The sequence below is a fragment of the Hetaerina americana genome, unplaced genomic scaffold (genome assembly GCF_022747635.1).
Source record: "Hetaerina americana unplaced genomic scaffold, ioHetAmer1.1.p SCAF_5, whole genome shotgun sequence".
Lineage (NCBI taxonomy): Eukaryota > Metazoa > Arthropoda > Insecta > Odonata > Calopterygidae > Hetaerina > Hetaerina americana.
Window position 1 is genome coordinate 68,783,531 of NW_027287095.1, and position 15,313 is coordinate 68,798,843.

A 15,313-nucleotide genomic window follows, 5' to 3' on the forward strand; every position below is an offset into this window, starting at 1 on the left:
TTCTTCGATAGTAATAAGCCCTTTACCATCCTCCATTATTTTCTCTACCGCCTGTTTGTATTCCTTCCTTTTCAACCCATTTAATGCTTCTACATTCCATTTTCTAACTCGCCGCTCCTGCCTTATCTTTTTGAAACGTACGCTACATTTCATAACAACTAAATTGTGGTCTGAGTCCGCATCCGCTCCCGGAAAGCTGTGGGAATTTATCACACTATTCCTAAACCTGTGTCTAACCAGGATATAATCTAGCTGATATCTTCCTGAGTCACCTGGCATTTTCCATGTATACCTGCGTCTTTTGTGGTGTCTAAACCAAGTGTTGGTGATGACTAACCCCTGTCTCCTGCAGAACTCAACTGCTTTCTCCCCGCGGTCATTCCTCGTGCCTAAACCGTAGTCGCCCACCTCATCACCATCTCTTCCTTCGCCTACCGTCGCATTCATGTCCCCCATCACTATCAAATGTTTCCCTGCTGGAACACACGCGATCATGTCCTCTAACTGATCGTATATCTTATCGACCTCTTCTTCCTTATGGTTGCTCGGTGGCATGTATACCTGAATAATAACTAAGTTCGTCGGTTCTGCTTTTATCTCCACTAGTAGTATTCTATCCGTTACCTGCTCTATGTTGACTACGCTTCTTCCTACCTCTTCATTTAATACTATGGCAACCCCTCGTTGGCTCTCGTCCCCACCGCTGTATATTATTCTATACTTATCACTCCAGTAATCCCCGCTATCTTTCCATCTCACCTCGCATAGACCTAAAATATCTATATTTCCCCTTTCCATCTCTCGCTTAACATTCTCCAATTTCCCTGTCCTCATCATTGTCCTAACATTCCACGTTCCTATTCTAACTAATTTTGTCTTCTTCTCCTGCGTCTTCTGTCCTGCTGCTGCTGGTTTTCCCTTGCAAGGGTTTCGTGGGATGACGACCGCGGAAGCCTTGCCTCCCCCGCTGCCGGGCACGACACACGGCCGATTGGGCCGAGCCCCGTGGTTGCCAGGACTCAAAATATCTCTATTGTCCATCATATTTTTCTAGGGAATGATAATTGAGGTGGTTTCCCGTTGCCTTCCTCAATAGTGTTTTTAACGTGACACCATCACTTACTGGCCGCCCCACTGGGGTCAGACGCCATTGCAGCCGCCTCACTGAGGAACAGACGCTGCGTGGACTACCTTTCGTCTGGCTCCTAACCTTCGACCTATCTGGCATGGGTGACCCTACCAGGAGCAATAATTATTACTCCCGCCAGTACAGCTCTAGGGGTCATCGGAACGCACAAGCCCTTCCACCACGTCAAGGTTGTAGTCCGGGGAGGGACATATATATATATATATATAATATATATTTTTATACACATATTCAATTATATATAAATATATTCATATACACACAGGCACAAAAAGCGCTTGGGAGGTTACTTTTAAAGAGAGTGGCTTGATCATGAAGGCTCCTTTTTAATATGCGTATGCATTGGCCTATACCTACATTCTCTGAAGGAATGAAGGATCTCCTACTACCCTAAAACGTACGTGCTTATCTGCTATTGTACTTGTATATGCAATCCTAAAATTACTAAAGATAATCGTGCTCCTCCAGGATATTTTCCGCTAATGCATATTTTATCCCTTTCGAATTCCGTAAATTTTATTTGCTCACATAATTTGATACAATCATGATTTTTTTCTAATTAGAAGTGATATTAATTATGAATTAAAAATTGTCGAATTATACATTCATTTCACCTTGAAATGTCGTTTTCCAAAGTGTTTTTTACCTCCAACTGAACTAAAATTTCTCTTTTTATGCATATCTGCAGGTCTAGTTATTTATTTATAGCAACCACAATGATGTTCTTGGAGATATCGGAGAAATTAATGAGTGCAGTAACACCAGGAGAGTTTCTCCCTATTTCTCTACTTCAACTCATAAGAGAGTTTCTTGTCTGATTTTCCCTCCATTTTCATGCTAAAATTTCAGAGGTGATTCACATGTCTCGAATGAATAGATGAAGCGCGTTAATGCTTTCCATGCCTTAAGCGTGAGCAGTTCCTTTTTACCCCATTCTAATAAATCAAATTTCTAGATAAAAATATATCTCCCGCCGTCGAGAAGTCGTGACGCAAATGTATGCGTTGTCGATTGCTTGAGTCTCTGTGGAGTATTAATCTCCGAGGTACCCGTGATCGATTGCAAGACGCCTCGGAGTAATCAATGGTGTGGTTGCGGTGAGGGGACGTACCTATTCATCGGCGCCACCGATAGCAACAAATGGGATCTATTGTCGTGACTGCATTCGCTTTGAAAACTATCCCCTCCCTCCTTCGCGCTCTTCCACGAGTCTTCCTTCCACATGGTTGGACAAAGTGGATATATATATATATATATATATATATATATATATATATATATATATATATATATATATATTGAAACGAACAGTCTCCTTGGAATATATATATTTATGTATATTCCAAGGATTCTGTTCACTTCAATCACCTTGGCATGCCGTGAAAATCTCGAAAATTCAGCCAGGTATTTTCTGCTGGCTTTTATCAGCTTAGCGGCATTTATTTCTTGCAGGTACCCATTTTTTCCTTACGTTTGGGGAGAAAATATTTAATACTCGGGGTTGACTCTTATTTGAGTGTTACTAGACGTCCTAGAGTAGCTGTGGCGGATATTTTACGTCCCAACGTGCCACCGTCTAGGGGCCATGACCTGTATTTCATCGTTGGTCTTCACAGTGTCAAGAATTTTCCGTCACTTTCTTTGTGTATACCTATTTGTTTAGACATTCTTCATAGTCGTTTGCGAGCTCTTCTTTTGCATAGTATAAAAAAGCGCCAATAACGTCCATCCTTACCTAATGAGATTTATTACTCTCCGTTTAATTGTGTGACTAACGTTCGGTTACCACACTCGTCCTGGCTTTTAATGTGATTGTAGAGTGTATATGCTTTTTAGAAAATGAGAGTTGCCGTTTATGTAAATCCTCCCCGCAGAGAGTGTTTCGAGATGGTATTTCGTTTCAGTAGAAACGCGTGCACAAATCTCTCCAATGTTTAACTGGAGTAAACCAAAATGTATCCTAAGTCGAAAGTTTCTATGATGCTAGTTCCTTATATAATAATATAATTATATCTATCGATCTTATCATTCATTTTTAAATTGTACTTTTTATTTTTAACTCTTTACTTACTGTGTGTTTGAACTCATTCATTAATATGTACGGAATGTATTCATGTTTTCTTAATACTTTTATTGTTACGTAGTGTAATATCTTTACTCCACTAAAAATTTAATTCCCTAATAACCTAATTTATAAATGACACATGTACGAAGTGCAAAAATCATTCGCCTCTTGTGATGTTTGATCTATTTTATATTCTCCTGGTACTTTCCTTGTTCATTCATGCTATCCAAATTTTCTTGTGGCCAACTTATAATTAAATTTAGCGTAATTTTCCTGCAATTTATTGCTTTGGCTGTTTAGTGTACCCTTTATTGCAAGAAAATGCTTTCAATAATGATTAATTTCATTTTTATGTCACTTGAAATTTCAAGGAAAGTTGATAGATGATTTCATACGTTAAATCGCATTAAAATGTATGCAGGATATTTTATGCTACATAACACATATATCATATAGCTGATTAGCAAAAATAAATGATAAGATATTTTAGGAATTATTTTCCGGAAAATATTTATTTTAATTTTCAACTAAGAAAGTTATGACGGAGTACACATTTAAACGCTCATTTTGAATATATAAGTATGCTAAAATTACTGACCGTGACTGACTGAGTGATTATTGAGGATGAAAACAGTTATTTTCTTAAAAATCGTCGAGCAACAAGCATTCACAGATTTTGGAAATCAGCATGATGGGTTTTTTCACTCCTGCTTTCCGTAATGTAGTATGTTTTCACAGAGTGCGCAGAAAAAAATGTTTTCACCTGAATAAAATACAAAACGATTTCGAAACCTTTCCGCAACCCATTTCTTACCCATGAATCTACGAAGGAAACATTTGACTGCGGATTGAAGTATACATATTGAGGTATACTCGTGTATCTGCTCAGAGACGTTTTTGATTTGATACGGATTATCATTAATTAAATTAGGTTTGCCTGAAAATCATGATGTAATGCAAGTTTTTTTCTTCCATCCAAGCAAGTTATGTATACGAATTATGATAAACGAAAACAAGTTTCTTAAGACGTGTTGCAAGAAAATTGAATGAAATTAATCCATTGCTCCCATAAGGTTTCCACTAATATTTTACTTATCCTAAAAAATATTTCGCGAATGCAAATGACATTCCCTGGTTTTGATTATTTGTTTACTCTAATCTTAAAGATTATTAGATGTATTCGAGCTAAAATTGGGCACGGTGCTATTCGAACATCCGTCTGTTGCTCATATTTTGTTTAACAGTCTATTGTATTCCAAGGTTATGAGAACCTATCCTTGCGGAAAGCTTATTATTATGATCGAGGGAGAACATTTCTTGTTATCCCTAAAAGCGCTCCCTATGCAGAGTACTGCACTTGGCAGTTGCGTGGAGTGGTAACCCAGTGAAAAGGGAAGCAAATAATCAAAGGCAAATATATGCCAAGAGCGCAACGGGTGAAGCAGTTACAACAGGTAGATCGTTGAATTGAGCATTTTTGGAAAATTTAATCTATTCATGTCGCTTTTGCAACCTCCACAGCTTTGCATGCTTATTCCTTGTGACACAGAAAAAAAACCCTCACCGTCTTACAATTGTAAGTTGGCCTTAACAGCAAGTAAAAATGTATTTTCCTGATTTCCGGCGCATTGAAATATATTTGAATATCTCAGTGAAAACATTAATTCCATGTCTCATGGTAAATTTCAAAGTTTAATTTCTGTACGTTTTCCACACTTTAAATAATTTTAAATAGGTTTGCGTGCTATGGTGACAAGCACATGAACACTGAATGGTAAATGGTTATTTTTTTTTCAAAAAAGTTTTAATAAAATGATATCCTTGCTTGTAGGTTTCCTCTCCATTTATTTTGATGATTTATAACCATCTGCTACTTTCTTTTACGGCTTCTTTTCAAAAATTTGTTCCCTCAAAATCTTATTTTTAAATATTGCTCATACCGAGGCCATCAAAAGCGCATGGAAAGATAGGGTGAATAGTAAAGTGTACTGTATGGTGTAAAGTGTACTTTATATGGTGCAGTCAGAAGTACGAAAGCTTGGGAAACGAATTACGACAAACTCAATGTTTAAGCTTGACAAATTCTGAATCAAAATATGGGTTGGAAATTCTAGTATGATTATATAGTTATTTATATACGGTATTGTGGTGCATTAGTAGTCTGCTAATTAGAGAATTTTGATGCAAAAGCTGAGTACTATTTCGAAGAACTCAATTAGCATAATTCACTTAATACTCTCATTTCATGTGATACATCTGTTCTACTCAGAGTAAGACTAACGACTCTGATGACTAAATGAGTGAATTGCATACACGTAAGTTATATCTCAGGTGAACACACTATCACTTATAAGTGTAAGTGTGAATTCTTCTACTTTTTGTTAGTCATTTAAACCAACCTTTAGGTGACTGCTGAAGATAATCAAAGTGGAAATTACATTTCCAACTTTATTCAACTTATTTTTTGCTCGAAACAAATGATTTTGGATAACCCTTCGTAGCTGTTTTGTTTTAATCTTACTTTTACAGAGTAGGCCTTGCATATTTATTTTCAATCGCCAATTTTTTAGGCTAGGGATGATGACGATTTTATCTTTTCGTTCTATTTTCAGTATTAGTATTTTTCGTATTCCTTAGGTCATAAGAGCTGGAAACGAATGAAAATTATTCATAACCACTTCCTATGTATCGCTGCTATATACCCTTAAGTCAAAACTCAATTTTACCTCGGAAATGATAACATTACATAAAAATCTATATTTCCGTGAAATAAAATATATGGGCCAGGGCTGAGAATAAATTAACTCCAGAGAGCGTGACGCAAATATATTAATCTGATGTAATGAATTTTCTAAATAATCTTAAATGGCATTTGTTATACCTACGTGCGTTGCACCCAATTTTCTAAAAGTTTAAATTTTTTTCACTATAAATATATATATATAATATTTTTGTGTATATAATTTACATTTATCTGTGTTTTAACGGCCTTGATTCGCCAATATTTTACTTTTGAGTTTTACAACATAAAATGCCACTTAGATACTCACATTCACGTAACTTAAGTAAATATAATATTTCATTATAAGCGCATTCACTATGCAAAGTTTTCGATTACGACAAAAAAGGAGTTAATCATTATTTTGACAAATATTTCATATTCAACCGTCTGAAACGAATCACTCGTCAAAAACTTTTTCAGATTATCTACTTTTATTCTTATTATAAAATATTTGCTTCACATCACCCCTCCTACAAGGCCACGAGGTTGCTTCCTGTGATTAACGTTCATGTTATTTGAGTAATATTATTTTGCTGGCTGATTAATTCGATGTAAAATACTGTTACTGATCAAAGTCGAAGGTCGTTAAGGTAAACTTCTTTATGGGGCGTGCATATTGTGGTGCTTCGAAGTGGATTTCAGTGTATTGAGTTTTTGGGATTCACTGGCGCCAACTTACACATTTAAAGCCGTGCCTTTACCAATAAAATTAATTTAAATCACAAATTTAATTAATTTAATTAAAATGTGTCTTTACGGGTCAAATTACCACTTCTCTATGCGTACAGGAATGTCATACAGCGGTGAGTTAAGTATTAATATTTTTTACCTACCTTTTTATTCGCATTTTTTTGGCAAATCTTTTTTTCTAAATTATAATATTTGCTTTTCACTGTCCAGGCTTAAATAAGTGCCAGAGTTTATCGATTAACGGAATAATTTGCATTCCACCCAGTAATAATTGAATGACACCACTAAATATATTTTCTTGTTAGCTTAGCATCATTATAACTTCAGGATATATATTTATCAGTCTTATATTGGTAGCATTATATAATGCTATAAATAGCATTGAAAATATTTTAAAGCTGATTATGTGTATACATCAATTAATTATTTTACCTATAAGGACCTATCGAGTCACTGAGTAAGTAATATGGTGCAATTTCATATAAATATCAACATTTTCTGTAAATGTAATACCATATACCTATTCTGAAAGTTGGAGCTAAATATGCTGCTTTTCTAATTTAGTTACTCGCAGGCCGTTATTTTAATAACTCACTCTCTATAATGAGCAACATTTCAGGTAATTGAATGCAAAAAATAGTGAAACAAAACATGAGCAAATATTGTCTACAATTTATGCGTAGAAGTGAATTTATTTCCTAGTTAATTTCATATTTAAATTTTGGTGCATTCAGCGAGCCCCTATGCATATCAATGAACGTCATTATTCTAATTTGCTAGGACATATTGGGTTGACATTAAATTGCTGACTTGGCTATTTTGGCATTCTTTCTCCGTCCAGGAGCCATTTTATTATCTTATCAAGGGCCTTCCGTGCCTCTTTGTCACTTTTTATTGCTTTTATTTTTCCTCTAAAACCCTGATAACTTTGTTTTGGAATATTTTTAAAATTTTACGTCAAAATATCTGCTTGGCCGTTCTAGCATTCATACTCTTTAAGTGGGAAGGATCTTACAGCTGACATACAAAAGTTATTCAGTCGCCAATATGGCAAAACATTTTATAAATACAACTTAATAAACCAGTCTTGTATTTGAGACATTTTTTTTTAATTGGATGAGTTTTTCGGGCTTCTCTTATTCTCATTACGCGTTATGGATCGGCCAGAATAAGTCAAATGCTGGAAGTTCATGTTTGACTCCGGTGATCTAAAAATGCATTGCCAACTAAACTAATAAGTCTGTAGCTAAAATAAATTCTGACATTAAACTCCAAATTGGTTATTAAAGCTAATTGAATTCTGAGGCCAAACGCAATGGCAATGTTCATAGGTAGCTTAAGTATGACAAGCTGGCTTGGTTCTAATTATCTTTTGAAAATTATTGTAGGGAGAGATGACATCAAGTATTCTACCAGCGTTGAAATCTTGGTGTAATTATGAGCAGAAATCTCTTCTAGACATCGAACGAGATCAGCTCTCTACTATACTTGCGCAAATTAAATAAACATATATCTTCATTCTCTACACACCCATAAGAACCTTGTAATCCGGTTTATAAACTTTTAATATCTCGTATGTCTCATTTTTTTCAATTAATAGTCCCTCTGCCTAGTTTACAATGACCCTTACGGAAGAACTCATTATAAAACTCCAACTCCTAATTAGCTCTTGCGCTAGATTCATCTATAATGTCGATAGCCGCCCTTAATTCTGCCAACTGTGAGTGGCTGACGATAACATTAAGGCGGAAATATTTTTGGGAGTATTTACATGCACATTGGTTACCAAAGAGGTACCGTGTTACTTGCTTGAGAAGTTTGTCACTTGTCCTTCACTAGAATCACCCAAACAGATGAACTTTCAATGGCAATTTTCACCGTTCCTCCCAGAGAATGACATCGTGCCTGAAATCGTTTACTCCCACAGAAGTTAAACTTGGAAACACCCTCTCTAGTCACCTAAGACATGCATCAACCGCAAATCCCGTTAAAACGGCATTTATTGACTATCTCCGTTCCAATTATTTGGGGAGGCAAAAGACGATGAAAGTTTACTCTAAGGAGGTAGAGTTTTTGTTTGAAATATTAAAAATTAGAACTTCGTCGGAGTTAAAATATATTTGTGTGCCCAATGTGACTCACCTTCCCGATAAATTACCGTGAATACTATTTTTAAAGAATCTTACTCAATTGCCACGGGAAAATGTGTAAAACTTGTCATTATTTAATTTGAACGCTAAGTCGTATTATGTTTTAGCAGCAATATAAGTTTTATTTCCTTACCTGTCTACATTCTTTAGATTTCTTTTCATTATTAAGAATAAAACGGTATCTTCAAGACATTTAGTCGATAATGAAAATGCTTTAATGTGAGTAAAAGTATAATTGTATTCATGGTTTGGATTAAAAGTATCGGGAATAATTTTTTACTGGCGTGACCACGTTGCAGTGCGCTCGCACCACGCAGGCTCCGTAGTGAGGGGCCTTTCCTTAACACGCACCAAGTACCAATCGCCTGCGAGCGTTCGTTCATCCGAGATCGTGCTTTTAGTGGATCCCCGTCGAGTGACTCGGTGCAAGCGTAAAATGCAGCGAAGGATTGTACAGCGTTCCGCCATCCAATTTAGTGTTAAACTGGGAAAATCGGGGAACAAAGAAATTGTGCATGTTTTTCTAAGTGTTTAAGGATGAAAGCATGTCACAAACTGTATTTTTTAAGTGGCACAAGCTCTTTAAAGATGCCCGAGAGAGTGTGGAGGACGAACCCCGCGCTGGACGGCCATCGACGTCATGAACCGACGGCGTGTGCTTGAAGTGATGCATTCAGACCGTCACTTAAGAGTGCGTATGATTTTATTGGCATTGATAAGATGACAGTGCACACCATTATCAATGATTACATGGTGATTCGAAAGATTTTAGCAAAACTCGTCCCGGTGGTCGTGACGGACGACCAAAAGCAGAGTCGAGTGTCTGCTTACGAAAACCTTCTGTAACGCGTGGAACAAGACCCCAAGTTTTCTCCCAACCCTCCTACAGTCCCAACTTGGCACTAGTAGACTATTTCCTGTTCCCAAAAGAGAAATCCTCCCTCGAAGGACACAACCATGGGACACTATGTGCCGTCAAAGAAGATTGGTCGCGTACCCTTGAAGACCTTCCGGCATCCGCTTAGAAGGGAGCCTTCTAGTCGAGGAAAATCCGCCGCAAAAAGGATGTACTTTGCATTTTAGTCTTGAGGCATTGTAACAATCTCCAAAATGAGTCTATTTTCCCGAAACATTTCCTGATACCTTTTATGCTAACCTTGTACACAGATTTCGCGTTAATGAGTCTCGAAATATGTGTTTGTGTTTATGCGCCTGGCTTGATGCATGAATGTCTAAAGCAAGTCAAATAAACGCAATCGTTAAAACCATAAACAGAAGTAAAAATAGTAGGGCAGGTTATCAATTGTCATTATTTTAAATTTTTAGTCTTAATATTCTTCTCGTTTGACCATAAACCGTGGTCCTCCTCACAACCGCTTAGTTATTAACACTCTTCGGTAGTCATGCGACCTTTTTCAGTCGGTGGGAATTGTTTGTAATGCCGTATTAGAAATTTGTGTGAGCATATATATCGTTAAAAATTTCTGAACGCCAAGAAAGTTCCCAACCAGCTAATATAGTTAGTCTAATATTCCATCAAAACTTCATTCACCATAATTTTTTTTAGTCAAAGCAGTGCGGTTGAAATTTTGGCTGAAAACGTAGACCTTTATTGGATTACATTCTCCATCCAGTCGGATCCCGAATTAAACTCCATTTATCGGTGGTTGAATGGAATCAGAACGCCTACCCCGCCCTTCCCTACATTCCCGGAAGACTTGCGGATAAATGTCCTTCGCTGCTCCTTGCGAAAATTCTGTACTCTCATTCGTCTCTAACTTGCATCAAGTCCCTCGAAATTGTTTTCGATGAAATTTGGAGGACGAGGGAGAGGACACCTAGAAATTTCTTTCAATCTATATTTTTCATATATTGCGTAAAATACGTAATTAAATTTCTCTAAGTCATTATTTTTCAAACGCTTATGGATTAACACGTTTCCGGCTCACTGTCAACATTGGATAATAGTTCAAGTGCTCACGTCTCAGCTCTCAGTATTCCTTCGAGTTCGCAGTAAAGCAACCGATATCGGATCTGGTCTGAGGCTATTTTTTCCTAAGCTAGGAAAATTGTTTTAGGTCGCATCAACTGTGTTGTTAATGGTTCCATTCGATGGTGGAGTAAAGCGATATAAGGCGGTATTGAATGTTTTTTATTTAACCTTTAAGAAGAATAAATATCGTTATTATTTGCTTTAACTTATTAGTCAAATCGTAAGTTTTTCATTGTTATTATTTGCTTCATTGAACTTTGTACTGCATGTAATATTACGCATTATTGAAATGCGAATTTCCAATTGTTTTAAATATTCAGAAAGAGAGAGGTCAGACGACGACAGACAAAAAGGACTGATGTTTATTCGGTTTCCACGAAGTATCCAGATCCAAAGTTAAAAATTATATTTATTTCTCTTTTGCTTATGGGGTTTTATTTAGTGTATTTATTTTTAGAATTAATGTACCATTTTTATCCCATTTTTTTCAGTTGACTGCCTTTATTCCTCGTTTATGAATATAAATTGCTTTTGGTGTTTTTAGAGTTTATGTTCAAGTTTTGAAGCTTCTGCTTTCAATTTTAATTGGGAAACCCTGCTCAAGGGGCATTATGTAAAAACAGAAACAAATAATTTCTTCTTTCCTCGAGATCTATAAGCTATTTAGTTAAATAATAATATTGCTCACTGGACATTCAGTTGTTTTTGAAAATTTAATTGCTTTAATGAATTTATTGTTGAGAGTTAATAATTTGAATCGCTAACACGGACGAACAAAACTATTGAGACTTAAATATATTGAGTAATCATCATTTATTATGATATATGTAATCCACTTTGGGTGAAGGTTAAATTTTGTAAAAATATTACCTACGGCTGACTCGGTTAATTTGTGACAAATTCGGTGAAATCATATATTTATTTTCCTTGCTGATGAGAAATAAACAATAGTTGTTAGGAAAGGAACTTTTGAGAAAGATGAGCGTGGTTTGTAAATTATGCTATCGCTTGAATAAATCAAAGTTGTTGAACTTTCTTGTGATGCTAACACATATAACCCTTGACCTATTAAAACTTGAAGCACACACCCTGATTTCCAAATTAAGAAATGGTTATGAAATAGTTGAGAAAGTTGGATAAGTTCCAAAAACCTTCTCCGTGAATACGACGGATATGAATTTATGATTTTCTAGAGAAACAAAAATCGGATTGAAACGATCTATTTTCATTTACGTTCAATTAATGTAATCACTTTGAAAGAGTAGTAAAATATATTTTTTTTAAATGAATGTGGATATTTCGAGCAATATTTCAAAATATTTTCAACGTTTAGACTTATCTCTGGATTGCTGTGTGAGCGAATAAGTAAATTTAAAGCCCAGTTTATATCGATTCAAAATGTCTTATGACGAGTCTGCGTTTCCTTTCTATTCTCGTTTTACTATACGCGCCGGAGCCACTATAATCTCTGACGTGTGCCGGAGATAAAATTCGGTCGGGGAAGCAAAACAGTGGAAATAAAAGTCTCAATTACGACTCGTTTACCTCAATGAATTTATAGAATGTAGATTCCGGTGAATATTTAACTTTGGTGGTGCAGTAAACGGCTTCTGGAACGCCACAAACTTGGATAGGGGCCAAATATTTCAGGAGTTGCCAGCATTTTATCACTCACCAGGATAAAAGGGAAAGTTTGGGAAAGATCTCTCTTGATATATTATTTAAGTGGCATAAATTGACTCGGTGCTTGTTTATCAGATGGAATAAACATCGAATGACGACATTTTGAGGCATAATTCATCATAGCGCATCGTTGTTGACATGCAACCATATGGAACCGTGCAATATGGGACCATGCGTTTTTGACATTCATCCATGTGTGAAATTATTTGGATACGGATTCATATTGCCAGTTAAATTTCAGATGTTTTCCTTTAACTTTAAGTCTTGTAGTTCATAATAACCAAAAAAAATCTTGGGCCGATTCAATCATGTCCAAAATATTTCAATTGCCGTAATCTATGACACAGGGTTGTCCCTGGAGAGAGAATCTGAGAATATCGGTAAACTTCTTCGAAACTATTTTTTACCTCTGCATTATTTCTTATGCCTTTTTATCCTTGTTTCATATTCATCACTACTTTAAGTGCTATTTTAAATTAAAGAATTTAAGCCCCAGGAACCGGAGAGACGAATGAAACGTTTTCGCGACTTGTCGCATTTATTTCCGAGATCATAAGATAAAAAAAATTCTGATCATTATCCTAGGATTTTACTCGTATCTCCAGGATAATTTTCCAGGTAAATAGTTGAATCCTGAGCAAAGGACGATGAATTTTAGTCGACTCTAAAGAGAAGAAGTGGAAATGGGAAAACTGAGGGAAAAAATCACTACCTGAAATATACGTTTGGGAAGTCTCTGTAGTTTTCAATATCATGCCGTCTGGGAACAACACTACCCGTGAACGCGAGAAACAAGAAGTAAAATTTCTGGTGAAATGGTAGCTAAAAACAACCTCTTATATAATTAAAGAGGTTTGTTGTTAGTTATTAGAAGAAATTAAGTTTTAAATATTGTTTTTATTAACAGCGTTGCTCTAAATCTGGGACCAGTGTAGGTGGAGAGAAAAGGCGCATGCTTGGGAAACAGTCGGAAAAATACGGAATATCATTTCCCTTGAAACTTTTATGTTACTTAAAATTTCTTGAAAAGCACCAAGTTTATTTATTTGTTGTTTATAGTAGCCTATTTCACAAATGTTTACTGTGCAATACTGTATTTAATACTGTAAAATGCTTCGCACATGCAAAAAGATAGGTTTTGACAATGATAGTAATCACTTGTTGGAATATAATTGCAAGGTCCTTTGATGTGAAATTTTATTTATGGGCGAAATGCAAGATGCTTACTGTTAACTATAAATAAATATTGAATCCTTGGAGGAAGTTTCAAAAGTAGCCACGAGGAGTGGTTGTGTAATATCTCTAACTGCTCATGTAATCAGAGTCAATACTTCCATTTCGGATTAAAACAATGTTTAGGTTTTCCTTCATAAACTCTTCATTTTCCAATATTAGAATATTTTAATTCAAAATTTCAAATTTAGCAAGCATATAATTAGTATGAATTCAATTTTGGTGACCAGCATTGAGTGTGCAACCGTACCGAGCGATGCAGGACCGTCTTACAAACATACGAATCGATTCCCTAACAGCGCTGAGACATATATATAAATAAATCGTAAATGCGTAACGGCTCGAATATACTCATTTTCACCTCCCGCGTGGCTTGCACTATGTTAAACGTTCTTTGCGTCAAGGTTGTTCGCTACTCTGCGATGTTCGTGTTGACATCCACAGTTTTGAAATAAACCACCGATTTTTCTGCGGGTGGATTGGGTACGAATCACTTCTAGAATAGGAAGACAAGTTCGGGGAGGTCACCTGAGTAGCGTCATGGGCAACAGAATTGGGAAGGTGGCAGCGATCAGGAACGAAGTGCATTTTTATGTAAGCGCCTCGGTTTTTTTTCCAATATCTCCGACAGGTGTCCACCGTGATCGTCGTCTATACCCTAAACGAGGTGAATCTTGGCCGGCGCGACCTCCGTTGCCCCTTTAGCAAGCGTCGCTTTTGATGTCTTGTGTAAAGTTCCCCCCCCCCTTCCCCCCGTTGGCACCCTCTTTCCACTTCCAGTGTCCCCCATCGACGCCTGCATTGGCGGGAGCGGTAATCAGTTTTCAAGTTGCATGTCACCTCGAGTGAGGCGTTCCCCGCGAGAGTGAGTGAAGTCTCGGCTTCCCTTGAGCCGCAGGACAGCTCGCTAGACGTATGCTTTCGGGCGCCTCGACTGTTTCCCCGTGGGGACGATGCTAAAAGCACGCCACACCTTCGTCCGAAAAAAATCACTCATCCTCTCGAAGTGTTTCTGTTAGAAAGGTACGAAATTTGAATTCGTCCCTGGAGGAACGTGACGGAAAAAAATGGCAGTGGTATATTTCGTCCAATTTCGGTGAATCTCGAAGCAATGAATCATTCATATTCCAACTCCGATCGATATTTCTGTATCCCTACTCGAATTTCATTCGGAAAAACCTTGAAACCTGCTTCACAATGTGTGCAACATCAAATATCATGGTAGGAATTCCGTATAAAATCAAGGGATTATTATCATGGGATTTTTTGAGGAATTAGATTCAAGAATTAGATATATTTTAATTAAGTAATAAACTTTTCAAAAATTGTAGATAAAAAATATATGGCTATTGTTCTTATTGAATGTCTCCAAGTTTAGTACTGGTCTTTCGGCACCGCACGTGGCATTCCAGTGATGGTAATATATTTCAATGCTCTCAGGGTCATTCTGGACTTCTCGTTCCAAATCCTAAAAATTATTACCTGAATTTGCAATTTTTATCAATTTTATAAAAATCACTGGAATTAATTACATCTGTGCATTCACCTGGTCATCCATTACACGTATTGG